The sequence below is a fragment of the Dendrobium catenatum genome, unplaced genomic scaffold, assembly GCF_001605985.2.
Source record: "Dendrobium catenatum unplaced genomic scaffold, ASM160598v2 fragScaff_scaffold_847, whole genome shotgun sequence".
NCBI classification, from domain to species: domain Eukaryota; kingdom Viridiplantae; phylum Streptophyta; class Magnoliopsida; order Asparagales; family Orchidaceae; genus Dendrobium; species Dendrobium catenatum.
This window is the reverse complement of record NW_021319309.1, coordinates 7,423,717-7,439,094: the sequence shown is the minus strand read 5'-3', so window position 1 is coordinate 7,439,094 and position 15,378 is coordinate 7,423,717.

Genomic DNA, 15,378 nt, shown 5'->3' with positions numbered 1-15,378 from the left:
AGGCTATCAGTCACCGTCATGACTGAATAACCAAGCAAAACAAATTAAAAAAAAGGAGTATTTCTCTCTAGAAATTCACAGAGTTTCTCTCTCATTATGACACTAGTGTTGAGATTTATTTACTTATTTAACTTTAACTAAAAGGAATGTATATTTAAAATAAATTTAGTTTTATACATCACTTAATTTTATTCAAATTAAACATTTAATTTTTTATTTAATATTTTTTTATTTTAATTTTATTTATTTAACTTTAAATTTTAAAATTCTAATTAAAATTCTAAGTATTTTTTAAAAAACTAATTATTTTTAAATTTAATTATTTTATTTTATTTAAATTATATTTATTATTAGCTAATTAATAATTATTTATTATTTATTACTTATTTTTTAATTAATTAAAAATTTATTTCATTTTTTTTTAATTCACTATAGGAAAAGATGCGAAAACCGTTGGATGTTCCGGTGGAATGTTTTGCGTTGGTAAATACGGCATTTCTACTGGCACATCATGTGAAGAAATAGTAACAGCAATATTTCTGACGCATCCGACGATGAAAACTTATCGATGAACCTTGCGTCGATGGTAACGTCGGAATTTAGCAGCATTTCATTATTACCGACAGACTTTACGGTGGATTAGGTCAGGCGCCGTTACTAACGGATAATACCTCGGCTATTCTAAACTCAACAACTTGGAACCGATGAAACATGCACCAAAAAATGTTTCGGCATCCAGGACGCCATAAAATCTATTGGTGAAAGCCCAATTTCCAAACACGACCCGTATGGCTGCTCATTTCATTCCTTCATTTCTCTCCCATCTTTGGTCTCTCTCTCATTTCCCTAATGTCACCCATGTTAGATCGCCATCACCGAGCTTTGTAGACATTCATGGGATGTCGCTGACGATCACCACCTTTGTCGCCAGCAAAAGGAGATCAGTTTTGCAAAATTTGATCGTGAGTTTCCGTTGCCTCCTGATTATTTGCCACCTCTCAATTTTGTCGATTGTAAGATTTTTTTTCTTCAAGTTATTTCTTATTAGACATTTGCTAGAGGATGAACATATTAGATGTTTTTTTGTTGATAAAATTTTCAAAATCAATTTGGATTCATGCAGAGTAGGTCTATTATGGAAGCCATTCATTTATTAAGAGGTTTGATGGAGAAATATAGAGAGAATAAGGAGGATCTACATATGATTTTTTGTTGATTTAGAGAAACCATATGATAAAGTTCCAAGAGGAGTGCTATTGAGAGTGCTTGGAAAAAAAAAGAGTTAATAGCGCTTATATTTAAATCATTAAAAATATGTATGCATGAGCTATTACTTGTGTTAAAACACAAGGTGGTTTGACAAAGTAATTTCTTATTTTTGTTTAATTACATCTAGGATAAACCTTAAGTCCATATCTTTTTACTTTAGTCATAGATGTTCTCACTAGACATTTACAAAGGATATATATTAGTGTATGTTTTTTGCTGATGATATTCTTCTTGTTGATAAGATAGAGACGGAGATGAAGGTATACTTGAATTATGGAGGTCAACCTTAGAGTCTAAAGGTTTTCCCTTAAGTTTGAGGGATACTTTTCTACCACTCATCAAGCCCGATGCAGTACAAAATATCCCCATCTATTTCACCATCACTTGAATTTTACTGTTAATATCTCCATATATTCAGTTTTAGATCTACTCAGAAGAAAATCTTTATACTCTAAAGTTGACCTCCATAATTCGAGTTTACCTTCAAGTGCCTCTCACTAGGTCTATACAATGAGATTATAAGATTAAGAAAGTGAGAGATGGAATGAGATCGAAGAAGGGGGGAGGGAGAGAGGTAGAGAGAAGAGATAGTTAATATATGAATGTCACATAAATTATTATAATCCATTACTTATCCTCTCTTATGTGTAGGTTATGAATATTAGAAATCAAAGAAGTTTGATGTATAACTGATTGGCGCAAAGACGAAAGACATTAACACATGAATTCATTAATGGGGTGAACATTTTCATTCAGCAAGAGAAACAACTACCTAGCTTCATATCAGATGGAATGTTTTGATGTCCATGTTATAAACATAAAAACCTAGTGCACGTAAGACCAGATGATATAACTGTTGATCTGTATTGTAGAGGATTCATGCTACGATATTGGTATTGGACTTCTTATGGTGAGTATGAGCCACATTTTAATTCTCAATGCGGTCCTTCTACAAGTACTAATGTAGCTGAGGCTAAAAATATTCGACAAAATCTTGATGAATTAGTTCATGATGAAACTGGAATACAATTTGAACAAAATATATAAGAGTTATATAATAAGGATGCACAGAGTTTTATGATTTATTGCATGCTGCCCAGCAACAAATTTGGAAAGGGTGCACCACTCACTCAGAGTTATCTATTGTTGTGAAGATGTTAAGCATCAAGGAAGAATAGAATGTTGCTCGTGAATATTTTAATCAATTCATTGGGCTACTTAAGGAAACCAATCTAACAGGTAATTTAATTCCTACATATGTATATCGGACAAAGAAGTTAGTTTTAAACTTGGTTTGACATACACAAAGATAGATTGTTGTGTCAATGGATGCATGTTATACTTTAAAGAAGATTCCTCAGAGATTGCATGCTGTCATTACAATGCTCCAAGGTTTAAACCAAAATCTAGAAATAGTAGGAAGTAGAAGGATGTGCCTGTCAGTAGGATGTTCTACTTACCAATAATTCCTAAACTACAATGGCTATATGCATCCATGAGATCTACTACACATATGAGATGGCATAATGATCATATTCTACAAGAAGGTGTTATTACACATCCATCAGATGTAGAGGCTTGGAGACACATTGATCGTACATATCCCACATTCATGGAAAAACCAAGAAATGTAATATTAGGTTTATGTGTAGATAGTTTTACTCCATTCAGTTAGTCTGCTACACCGCACTCATGATGGCCCGTGATATTAACTCCTTACAATCTTTCTCCAAAGTTGTGTATGACTACTCCTTATATGTTTCTAACACTTATCATTCCAGGGCTACATAATCCAAAAGTGATGATTGACGTATTCTTATAATCATTAATTGATGATTTAAGTTTATTATGGGAAGAGGGAGTAAGTACATATGATATCTCCACCAAACAAAACTTCACACTGAGAGCAGCATTACTTTGGAGAATTGGTGACTTTTCAGTATATGGTATGCTCACAGGTTGGAACACTTCAGACAAGTTAACTTGTCCATTGTATGGAACATACAAAATCATTCACTTTAAAGTATGGTTAGAATAACACTTGGTTCGATTGTCATCGCATGTTGTTACCTCCAAGTCATCCTTTCAGGTGAAATAAAGGTGTCTTTACTAAAAATAAAATGGTGATGTTTCAACCTCCTCCAAAATTAAGTAGTGAAGAAATTTTTGAAAGAGTCAGGATCATGCCCACCATAATAGATTCTCCAATATTAGCTGAGTTTAGATTTCCAGGATATGGTGTCAACCATAATTGGACCAAGAAAAGTATTTTTTGGTCATTGCCATATTGGAGAATAAACCTGATTAGACATAATTTAGATGTTATGCATATAGAGAAAAATGTTTTTGATAACATTTTCAATACAGTTATGGACATCAAAGATAATATAAAAGCAATGATGGACTTAAAGGAGATTTATAGGAGGAAAGCATTTGAATTGAAGGTTGGTGGAGGTGAAAAATTTCCCAAACCAAAAGTTCCATTCACATTAACTTTAGAGCAAAAATGAGTAATTTATGAATGGGTGAAGATCCTATGAGTACTTGATGGATATTCTTCAAATCTAAGCAGGTGTGTTAACAAATAATCAGGGAGATTATTCGGATTGAAAAGTGATGATTATCAAATTCATGCAATGTCTACTACCAACTGCTTTTAGTTATCTGCAAGATCAAATTTTAAACTCCTTGATCGAGTTAAGTGTATTCTTCAAAGATTTATGGTCTTCTAAACTAAATGTAGTGAATTTATTTCTTATTGAGTAGCAAATTACTTTTATTCTGTGTCAACTTGAGAAAATATTTCTTCCAAGATTTTTTGACTCTATGGAGCATGTACCAATACATTTACCATATGAGACTACGGTCGGTGAACCTATTCAGTATCGGTGGATATATCCTTTTGAGAGATATTTAAATAAACTTAAGAAGACTGCTAAGAATAAAGCAAGACCCTAAGGCTCTATCTGTGAAGCATATTTAACATACGAGACAACTCAGTTTTGATCATATTACTTTCAAATAATATGTGAATCAGGTGAAAGTACAGCACCTCAAAATGTTAGTAAATCCTCTAATATATCTATATTTAGTGGAAGTGGTGAACCTGTAGGCACTAGCACCATACACTATTTGATCGATAAGGAGATGATAGTTATCACATTATATATCTTTTTTAACTGTGATGAAATTGAGCCGTATCTTAAGTAAGTATGATTTAATTTATTCATTTTTCCTTATTCTTATAAACTTTGCTCTAAACTCAAAAGTTTGTAGGATGTTCATTGATGGCTTAAGTACATTAGAAGATGGAGAAGTCCAAAAGATAGTGGAGAAAGAATTCGCTACTTGGATTAAAAATACGGTATATTTTGAATAATTAGTCTTAATTTTTTAGTACTGTAAGAAATTAATATTAATAATTATAACAACTTATTCATTTAAAGGTACGTACTAAAGATAGTGATTCGCAGTATCAAGGGATATCTGAGTTAGCTTGGGGACCAAATAGATTAGTTAAATGTTATCAAATATTTTTGGGTTAATAGTTACTAATTTCAAATGAAAAATTAGTGTGAAGGTAGGAAGACAAAAAATTATGGCGTATGTGTAAGAGGGAACACCCATACATGGGATGATTCTGAATACTACGGGGTATTACAAGAAATATTATAGTTGGAATATCTTGGTAACAGGAATATTATGTATCTCTTCAGTTGTGAATGGTTTGATGTAGTAAAAAGTAGATGCACAAGAGTACATCCAATTTACAGTATGACAGAAGTAAAGTAGGGTAGGAGATATGCAAAGCTAAACCCATTCATCAATGCTAGTCAGGCAACACAAGTCTATTATGCTAACTATCTAAGAAGAATATGAGGCAAACAGTATTGGCTGGTAGTTATGAAGATAAAACTAAGGGGAGTAATTGAGAAAACCACTTCAAAACTATCAGCACATCAAGAAGAGTTTAAGTCAAATTTAAAAAAATCTTCCAATCAATGTGGACCAAATTAGAATGAATGAGAGCGAGTTGTAGTTAGCGGAGGTAGATTTAACCATAAAGGAAAGTAATAATGAATCTGATAGTGCTGGAAATGTATCATCATATGAAAGTGAATCAACAAATGATGACTTAACATAAGGTAAATTAAATTTTTTTTGTTACTTCACTATATTTATTTTATTATTATTGCACTGCATTTTATTTTATTATTATTATTACATTATTTTATATTATAGTTTTGTTATAACTCATGTTTCTAATATTTCTTATTTTTTCATGTGTAGATGGCTTCAGGCGAAGTGCCTAGGAGAAGATTGATCGAAATTATTTTTAATAGGCGCACCAAGAAGATCGATACAACTGGAGCATGTAGGATAGTACGTACTAAGGGGACCACTTCATCTCAGCCTACTACAAAATGTTAGACTCCTACACAGTCTCAACCTGCTACACATTCTCAACCAACCACTCAGCCTTTACCCATTCCTGGAGCCAGTAGCCCATAGTTCTACTCAGCAAACCCCCGATTTCCTTCACCAGATCCGACGCAGAGTACTCTTTTGTACCCATACTATGCACCCCCACCTTATACTAGTGCCGCTCCTACTTATCCATATCCACTATATGTTCCACCATACTATCCCCCACGACCCCCTCGGCCTGCTACAGCTGGACCTTCGACACCAGCTATACGACAGCAGGCAATAGATGGTCGAATATTGATAGCACCTGAGGGTGACACGTACATACATTATCTTTTATTTAAGTTAACGAACATATTTATTTTATATTATATATTTGTCTCTCATAACCTTATTTTTATAGATTCTACCCATCAAAACAACTGACATAAAAAATACGGGGCATCATACGGAACATGTTTAATGCTCCTTACATTTTTTGGAAGAAAGTCCCGAAAGAAGTCTGGGAAATGTGGTTTAGAGAGTTTGAGGTATTTTTGGGTATTATTTTTAATGTTATGTCTAATTAAATGATTTATTCTTTTTTACTTAAGCTAAAAAACATATATATTCTATATTGTATGTATTTGAAAGCATAAAAATTTTTGTTGGCTGCCCCAGGACAATGATAAAATAAGAAAGAATTTTGAGAAGCGTGGGTCCACTCGGATGCACGACATGTTTACAGACATTAGAAAGTCTGGCGAGCAACCATTATGGATTGGAGAGAGTATATGGGCTAAGTTGAATATTGCTTGTGGCAGCGCAGAGTATAGTAGGAGGAGGGATCAAAATCAACAGAACATAGCTTCTGATGTTGGGGGATTAGGTAGTTCCCTTCATACTATAGACTCCATTCCACATAATGAGCATAGATGACATTTGGTAATGAATTTTAAAAGTTTTATAAAATTTTTCTTTAAAACAAATATTGATAGAATTCTATTACAGAAAGAGAAGCTGGGTAGAGAACCAACTCCTTTGGAATTGCATAGTCGCACTCATAAGCGACAGGAGGATCAATAATGGATTAATGAGCGAGCAAGAGAAGCCCATGTTAGTATATGTGTTTAATCATTTCTATTTTTAGTTTAATTATATATATTTATATTCTACTTTTACTGGAGCAGTATATACGGCTTTGAGAGAGTCAGGCCGCATCAAGAAAGGGTTCTTTTGCCGGCACTGTGGAGTATTCTGAGTATCGCATCTGAATGCAAGCCGTTGGAGGAATGCAACATGGCACAGTTTATGGTTTAGGTTTGCAAGCTCCGGCATACGAGAGGATGACCTCTACTGGATCCATCTTTGCAACTAGTTCACATGAGTCCTTACATACTCAATAAATAACTACCCTTCAAGTAGAGCTAGAACAAGTATGGAAATTAGAAGCTGATTGGCAAGTTCAGTTGCAAGCACAGGTTCAAATGTAGATGCAGGAGCAACATAATTAGTTGTTAGATGAAATGCACAAAATAAGGGAGCAGTTGAGTGGAAAAGACATAGCTCCAGTTGAGGATGAGTCTACGGATTCAAAGCAGTTTAGTTTAGTCATATGAACTTGTTTACTTTTTTGAATCTATGTTATTGAACAATTTGTGATGTTTTTAATATTAGTTGGTTGATTCTATTGAACAATCTGTGTTAATGGACGTTTATGTTTTTAAGTATATGTTGAAGTTCTTGAGATCTATGATGTGTAGATCTGTGTTGTGGAACTGTTATTGTATGTATTTGTATATATTTGCAGGTGTGGAAATCTGATTCTTGGCTGGGAAGGCATTTTTTTTGTTATTGTTGCAGGTTTCCGACAGATTTGGCTTCAAAAAATGCTAAAAATGATGATACAATGAATTGCTGGTTCATTGCCAGCATTTTATTGCCGTCGGAAGTACTAATGGAAATGGCGCCAAAAATAAGTCGTAGCTTTTAGTTATGGCGTAGCTTACAACGTTTAATCCACCGGCATTTCCGGCACAGAAAGGGCACCAGAAATAAGTCATACCTTTAGTTACGGTGCACGTTACAGTGTTTTATTTTCTGACACTTATAGCGGATAGAAACGTCGTTAATTCTGGCGCATATAACACCGGATTAATCTAGAAAAAGATGCCATTTTTCTAACTCACATTGTGCCGGTAAATCGTCAGAACGTGCACCGGAAAGATTTCTGATGCCTTATATACATCGGAAGACATTTTTTGATGCATGCCAAACAGATCTATGAAATTCATATAAAAATACATCAAAATTTTATGGTTTATGGCATATTTTATGGTTTACCGACGGATTTTGTTTGCTGGTAATAACGGGTTTTCCTGTAGTCATTTATATAATTATTTTTTTTAATTATTACAATTTAATCATAGATAACAGACACAGTGATATAAATTTTTTTTATCAAAAAGTTGTTATCATAGGTTTGGGATAACAGAAAGTACAATCAAAAAGAGTTTTAGGGTTAATCGAACCAAAGGTTGATTTTATATGACTTGTTTAAAATAAGGTTTAACTAATAGCTACATTTTAACAACGATTCTTTAAAATAAAATTTTAAATGATTTTTTATTTTTGTTTGATTGTGTGCACACCTTGTGATCCGATGCACTTTTTTGTTTAAGAGTTTTTATTTGGCTTATTAGAAATTTATAATTTTTAGATCGAGCAAAAAATAGGGTTTGTGCTTCAACTACCCATATTGCAGCATCCACAACACCCCACAGCTAGATATAGAAATCATAGTACTAGAGCCTCAGGAGGAATGTTAATTAATTTAGCACCTCACTGGAGCTATGTTAGCATCATATAACTTCATAATGGTACAACACCAAAAATTAAAACTATGACACCAGAGTCTTAGGAATTTGATGACAATATTGTTAAACTATGAACATCATTAGTTCTAGATTTTACATTTACATGACAAAGATTTCAACCATTGCAACATCAACATGGAGTAGTTTTTATAATGTGGGGTTATGCAAACTCACCCAAAATCTTCTAATAAAACATTAGAGCAGGATAATGCCATAAAAAATCCCACATTAATGTGTCGAGGTGCTAGATTCTTTTATAAAGCCATTACACTACCATGTTAAGTGTTGCAACACTTGATTCCATTTTTATACTAGCATAAAATGTTTTTTAGATCATTTTATGACCGAATTCTACATTTCAATTAGGTCTATCATTTTTAGTGTGTCTTGAGGACTTATGTAGTGCCCTCATAGAGTTAAGTCGAAGGGAGGTACAAGGAGGAAAATATATTACATTTTGATATTACCAGCATATGGATTTTTAAGCAAACATAAATTTAGATGAGAAAACGATATGGAGAGTGTATTATACTATCATTGTGACATCTTACTTAAGTTTTACACTTATTAATTTTCTTATATGTAAGCAAAAAAAAAATTTTTTTTTCAATTTCTTTTATTTCTATGGCAAGTTAATTCCTTAGTTTCTGGATAATGATTTGAATTCTTTACATGTACTAATATAGACCCTTATGCTTTGAATGAATATTGGATGTTTTCATTATATCCTAGTATTAATTTAATGCATATAATGGTCATTTGTGTATTTAAACTTAATTTGATATATTATCTTGATACAGGACTATTGGAAAAAAAAGGAGTGTTGGAATGTAACTCTTGCATGCTTAGCTATAGGATGTGTTTAAGGTTATATGGATATACAATCATTGTATATAGTCCATAAACCTACGTTCACATCCCTATAAGCTTGATAGAGTTCGAGCAATGCATATGCTCTAATTTATATTAAACATAGAAGAGTCTACTAAGGAAAACTTTAATGTGCAACAAATATTAGTTCAAACCAATTTATCATTTTTTTATTATTTTTTCTATTGCATATCCCAACAGAGATAGAATATCAACCCATATTTTTATTAAGTAAGAAAAATATTTTAGTTGTAGAAGGAAATTTTTTTTAATCTATATGTTAGTAGAACCCTTCCTCATAGGAATGACACTCTCCTTGTCACTTTATTACATGATCTACATGCGCACTTGCGTATTTAGCGGGTATTGCATATAAAAGAAAACAAAATCATACTTCAACCCATAACAAAAATTAATTCATTTATCAATTCCACACATCTTATTTTTGGCACTATTGCTAAGGAAGTAACAGACACTACAACATTAAGACTTTATCCCACAACATGGGGTCTGCTAGATGAATCCTCTTATTCCATTATGTCTTGTTAAAAGACAAATTCTTATTTAAATATAATAATGAATGATCGTTTATTAAATTTTCTTACCATTCCTTTTTAGGTCTAACATGAAAAATTTTAATTTAATATATATTTTTTTAAACTTCTTACATATTTAGTCCAAAATATTTCATGTAACCTATTTCCTTCCTATTGTTTCATTAACATTTTTCTGTTAAAAAAGAAGAAGAATTATACCTATATTGGTTTTTTTTGTTATTTAATTTCTTCTTTGTTATTGCATGTATAGTCAATCTAGTAAGGAGCTGTTATTATTTCATATAAAAATTGAGATCAACCATGCAGAAAAATAGGAAATCTAAAAAGACTTTAGGTTTAGGTACAACTAAACCAACTCAAAATCTGGATCATCCTTGACATCTTAAAAATCATTATTATTTACTCAAATAAGATAAATATGAAAAAAAAAAGAAAATCAAAATGAAGGAAGAAAAAAGAAAGAAAGATGAATGCTTAAAAATTTGGTATCTAAAAAGGCTCAATTCCTAAAAGTATTGTAATTACTTAAGCTAGATAAGTGAATATAAATAAGCAAATACATATGATGGTTTACTAATCAACATAAAATTAAAAAAAAAAAAAGAATTTCTAAATGATATATTATTCATTTATAAAATTAGTTATTATCATTGAACTTATTTTATAGTAATTTAGTTCAATATGAGTAATACCAAAGATGATTTATTGTCATAAATTATTATAATTTTCCAAATAAATTTTTTATAACATTGTTAATTGCAAAGTACATCTAAACATTGAAGAATTTTATTACATATTGGTAATCTTAATTTTTTAATTTTTATTTGGCTAATAAGTTGTTCAATAGATCAATACACTATTGATAAAGGATAATCAATAGTTTAAGTTGACATGAATTTGTTGGGAAAATTTTATAGTATTTTACTATCATAAATATCAATAAATTTTTATTTTAGTTATTAATGTGTAGGAATATGTCAAAAAAAGAAAAAAAAATCATAAGTATTCAACCAGCACCTTAGCGCTTCAACTTCCAATGTCGTAGCATCAATAATGCCCAAGTGATATATAGGAATTTTTAGAGTAAGAGCCTAGACAAAATGCCAATTCTTTTAAATGGCTAGTGCCTCAGCACTACATAAAGTCATAGCCCTAGATATCCACTCTATCTCATTAGAGCCTTAGGAATTTGTGCTAAGGAGCACTAAATTATATAACATCATAACATCATAATATAATTTCAAGTTCCGCAGAGCTGAAAATTTTAACATCTTGGAGAAGGATTTAATAAGATGAGGAGCCATGTTAACATAACAAAAAGATACAAAAGTTTATTATTGCGACTTACTAGGTCAGTCCGACACTGTAGTGGAGCCCACTTAGTAGAATCAAGATGGCTATTCATTTTAAAATGTCCCATTACTACTATGCAAAGCCTTGTGACACCTGAGTCTATTTATGCACTAGTAAAAATAGTTTTTTCTTCATTTAAGTAGTGAGTTCCATCATTTTCTTGGGGTCTCTCACGTTTCATTAGTATTGAGGGCTTAAGTGTTGTGCCCTCTTAAAGTCATATCTGAAGGAGGATAGAGGAGAAATAGATACTTTATTTGGAGATTGTTAGATTGTTAATTGTTAACCAAATAGACATTTGGAGGAGAAACGAGTGCAGAGAGTACATTTTATTATTTAGATGACATCTAACTTCACTTTTACTCTTTCCCTTTCTCCTATATGCATGTATGAAAAACTAGTTTACTTTCTTTTTATTCAATGGATAACAATTTTTCTTATTTGGGGCTAATGACGTGAATCCTTTATAAGAAGTAATTTTGACTCTTGTGCTCCCAATGAATAATAGATGTTTTCATTATCCCTCATTCTTAATGTAATGCATATAATGGTCATATATGTAATAAAAGTTATTGTGATATGTTACCTTGATGGAGGAATATTATAATAATTATGTGTGTTGGAATGGAACACTTGCAAGCCAAGATATAGGTTGGTTAGGGTTTTTACGCTCTATAGAGATACAATATTTATAGGAATGCCATAATACTCCCTTCAAATCCCTAAAAGCTTGAAAGAGATCTAGGGTTGCATATCCTCTAATCTACATCAAACATGGAAGAGTCTATAAGAGAAAACTTAGGTAAGTCATGTCATTAATCCTTAAAATTTAATCATGTGTTAAGTCACAATCATTATTTTAAAGCATTTAATCAACTGTAATGTAAATTTTTAATTTGTATTCCCTAGTACAGATATAATCTTAACCCATATTTTCTTTCACATGGAATAACATTATATCTACAGTAGGTAGTATTAGAACATTTTAAATTTAGTATAATGCTTCCACAAGAGTTTGACACTCTCTAAATAGCTTTATTACTTAATCAACATGGGCACTTGTGTATTTAATATTTATTCCATATCAAACAAATCATAAACATATTTCAACCCATAGAATAAACATAATGTACATAACTAAACCACACACTTTGTCGAACTAGATTTTTTCATCTATCTTATAGTTTTTAAAATCATTGACTACCAATCTAACTGTGCCACATGTTAAAGCTCCCACACCCATCCGCTAACTATGTAACTTTTTTGAATAAACTCCAAAGAAATAGGGAAACCATGAAATTCATAACTCCCGTCATAGTTAACTAAATTATGCATGATAGGGATTTATGGATTTGTCTTGGAGAGTACTTTAAAAAACACATGAGTTAAACCTCTAATTTTTAATATATTATAAGTAATTTAAAAAATACTCTCTGTTGTAATTTTGGAATTATTTATTACATATAATTTACCATTATCTAAAATTTAAATGAATAAATCTTAGTGATGACTTTTGAACATCTAAAAATTTTATTAAATTTTTTAATCCTCTAAGGGGTCTAAATAATCAATCCAAACCTAGTGATTAGGAATTAACCTAGAATTTGAAATTATTCTAAACACAAATCAATATGCCATTAGGGATTTTTTGCTTGTGGTTTTCTAATATCATGTATAAGTGTTTTAGACACTAATTTCAATCCAATATATATTGTTTATAGCCTAAAATAAAATTTACAAGCATATAGATGTATTTGCCTTAGTTTTTTATTCTAAACCCATGGAAAACTATGATGGCTTCAATTTTCTTAGATATGAATCTTAGATTTTAATTAACATATGATTTAAATTTTAAGTAATTTAGTGGTCATTTGTTCTATTAATTAGTGAACCCAAATTTATACTACTTAATTTATATGGGGTTACTTTTGGCAATCTGTGTTGTTTTCTGGATAATCTTTTGGGGCTTAGTAAAAGTTGGTCGAACCTTTTTAGAATCTAGTTTGTTGATAACTGTTGGGCTTGTCTAACTGCTCGACTTTATTTTAATTTATGCTATTTCTATTTTGAGCATCATCCTTTTTTGTAGAGTTTTCTTAGTGTAGGGGTTTGCAGTGGTCTCACTCTAGAAGGGAAGATGGATCTGGTTGATGCTTTTTGGTTCTTTTCTTTTTTTTGGGTGATCATTCTTATGCACCGTATATTGTACCCAGGTTATAATTTATTTTTGCTTAGTAGAGACCTCGAGCTCTTAGGATTTTTTTTGCTTTCTTTTTGTACGTCATTTGAGCATTATGCTTGAGTTCCCTTTAAGGACCTTGTAATATTTTCCTGAATTAATGTGTAGGTCCCCATGTGAGTTTAATGTATATGGTGATATCAAAGGATCTAGTTTCAATTGTGGTTGCATTATTAGGGATGGTTATGGGAATATCATCATGGGTTTTATGGTTTTCTTACATAATTGGTTAGTGAATTTTGCTGAGCTTTTAACTATTCTGCATGGGATTAGATTATGCATTTCTCTTGAAATCTTAACATTTGGATTGAAGTTGATTCTACTTACAATATTCATTTTTTAAATAATGTTGATGAATTTGTGTGCAAGCTGGCACTTTTTTATCTTGTTAGGGACATTAAGTAGCTACTGAATTTTTGTTAATTACTCCCTTTCTCTCATGTATAGGGAGAGGAATGCCTGTGCTGATTAGCTTTCCAATTTGTGGCATAAATTGAATTTTTTTTACAAATTTTACAGCTTCTAACATACCCATCCCTTTAATAGGGCTTTAAGATTAGAAAAAAATAGTGTTACTTGTATTAAAGTTTAATTATTATTTTTGTTTTGATTTTTTGGTTTGGGGGCTAGTTATTTCTATTGGTGGATTTCCCTTATTTACTACATCACTTAGTTTTCTTATTTTTATTTTGATGTTAGTATTTCTTCCCTCATCTACTCATCTAGTCCCAGGTTGCTGGTTGTTAGTAAGGAATCTTGTGGGCTGGTTTCCTTTTACTTATGATTGAGCAATTTTGGGGGTATGTTGGAGGTTGTTCCTTCTCCCTTCATAGTTAGGCTGTTGGGTGTTGGTAAGGTTTATTGTGGGTTGGTTACCTATAACCTGTGGCTTAGCATTTTTTGGGGGTATGTTAGAGGTTATTCCTTTTCCCTTCTTGGCTAGGCTGCTGGGTGTTGGTAAGGCTTATTGTGGCCTGATTTCTTGTAACATATGGCTAAGCTATTTACCATTTTTGCAAGTGGTTATTCCTTGGAACTAGTTTTCAATGAATTTTTGTAGTTTCAATTGGTTTGTCTTTCCTGGGACTAGGCTACTGGTGTTTTTTGCTTCTTGTCGGGTTTAGCTTATCCAATTTGCTATTGTTTTTTTGGCATGGTTCTGTGTGCTTACTTATGGCTGGGATTAGGCTGGAGTGGTTTTTTTATTATGATTTTTCTATCATTTTTAGTTCTAATCATTTTTGCTGGGTAGACCCTTGTTCATGCTATCATGTTTGGTTATGTTGTCTTTTTTATTTTAATTATTTTGTTCAAAACTATTGGTTCTTCTAGTTCTTCTAGAATTTCCATGGAGGTTTTTCCTGTGGCATTTTTATGGATATGTTGGATAACTTCATTAATGTGACTGTGAATTTGTTGTATACTTCTTTTTTCATGGTACCCTATTCTATGGCTTTGTGGTCTATGTCCAGTGGTATACTTATGTAGCTTTGGCTAAACATTTTCTCTTCTATTTATGTTTCTTATTTTGTGGATAATTGGTTGGGCTATCACCCTACCTATTTTTGTTGTTATTTATGCAAATTCTACTTTGGTTACCACTTTCTTTTGCAAGGGATTTTTAGTGCAAGTGCTCGCAGTCATGGTTTCTTGGAAGGGAAGGAGGAACTTGTTGCTAGTTTTTTTTCTTGTTTGCTTTTTGGGTGCTCTTTCTTATGTACCAAAATTGTACCTAGTTTATTATATATATATTTTTATAGTAGGGCACTCAAACTCCAAGGATTTTTTATTTTCGTTTTGTAACTCA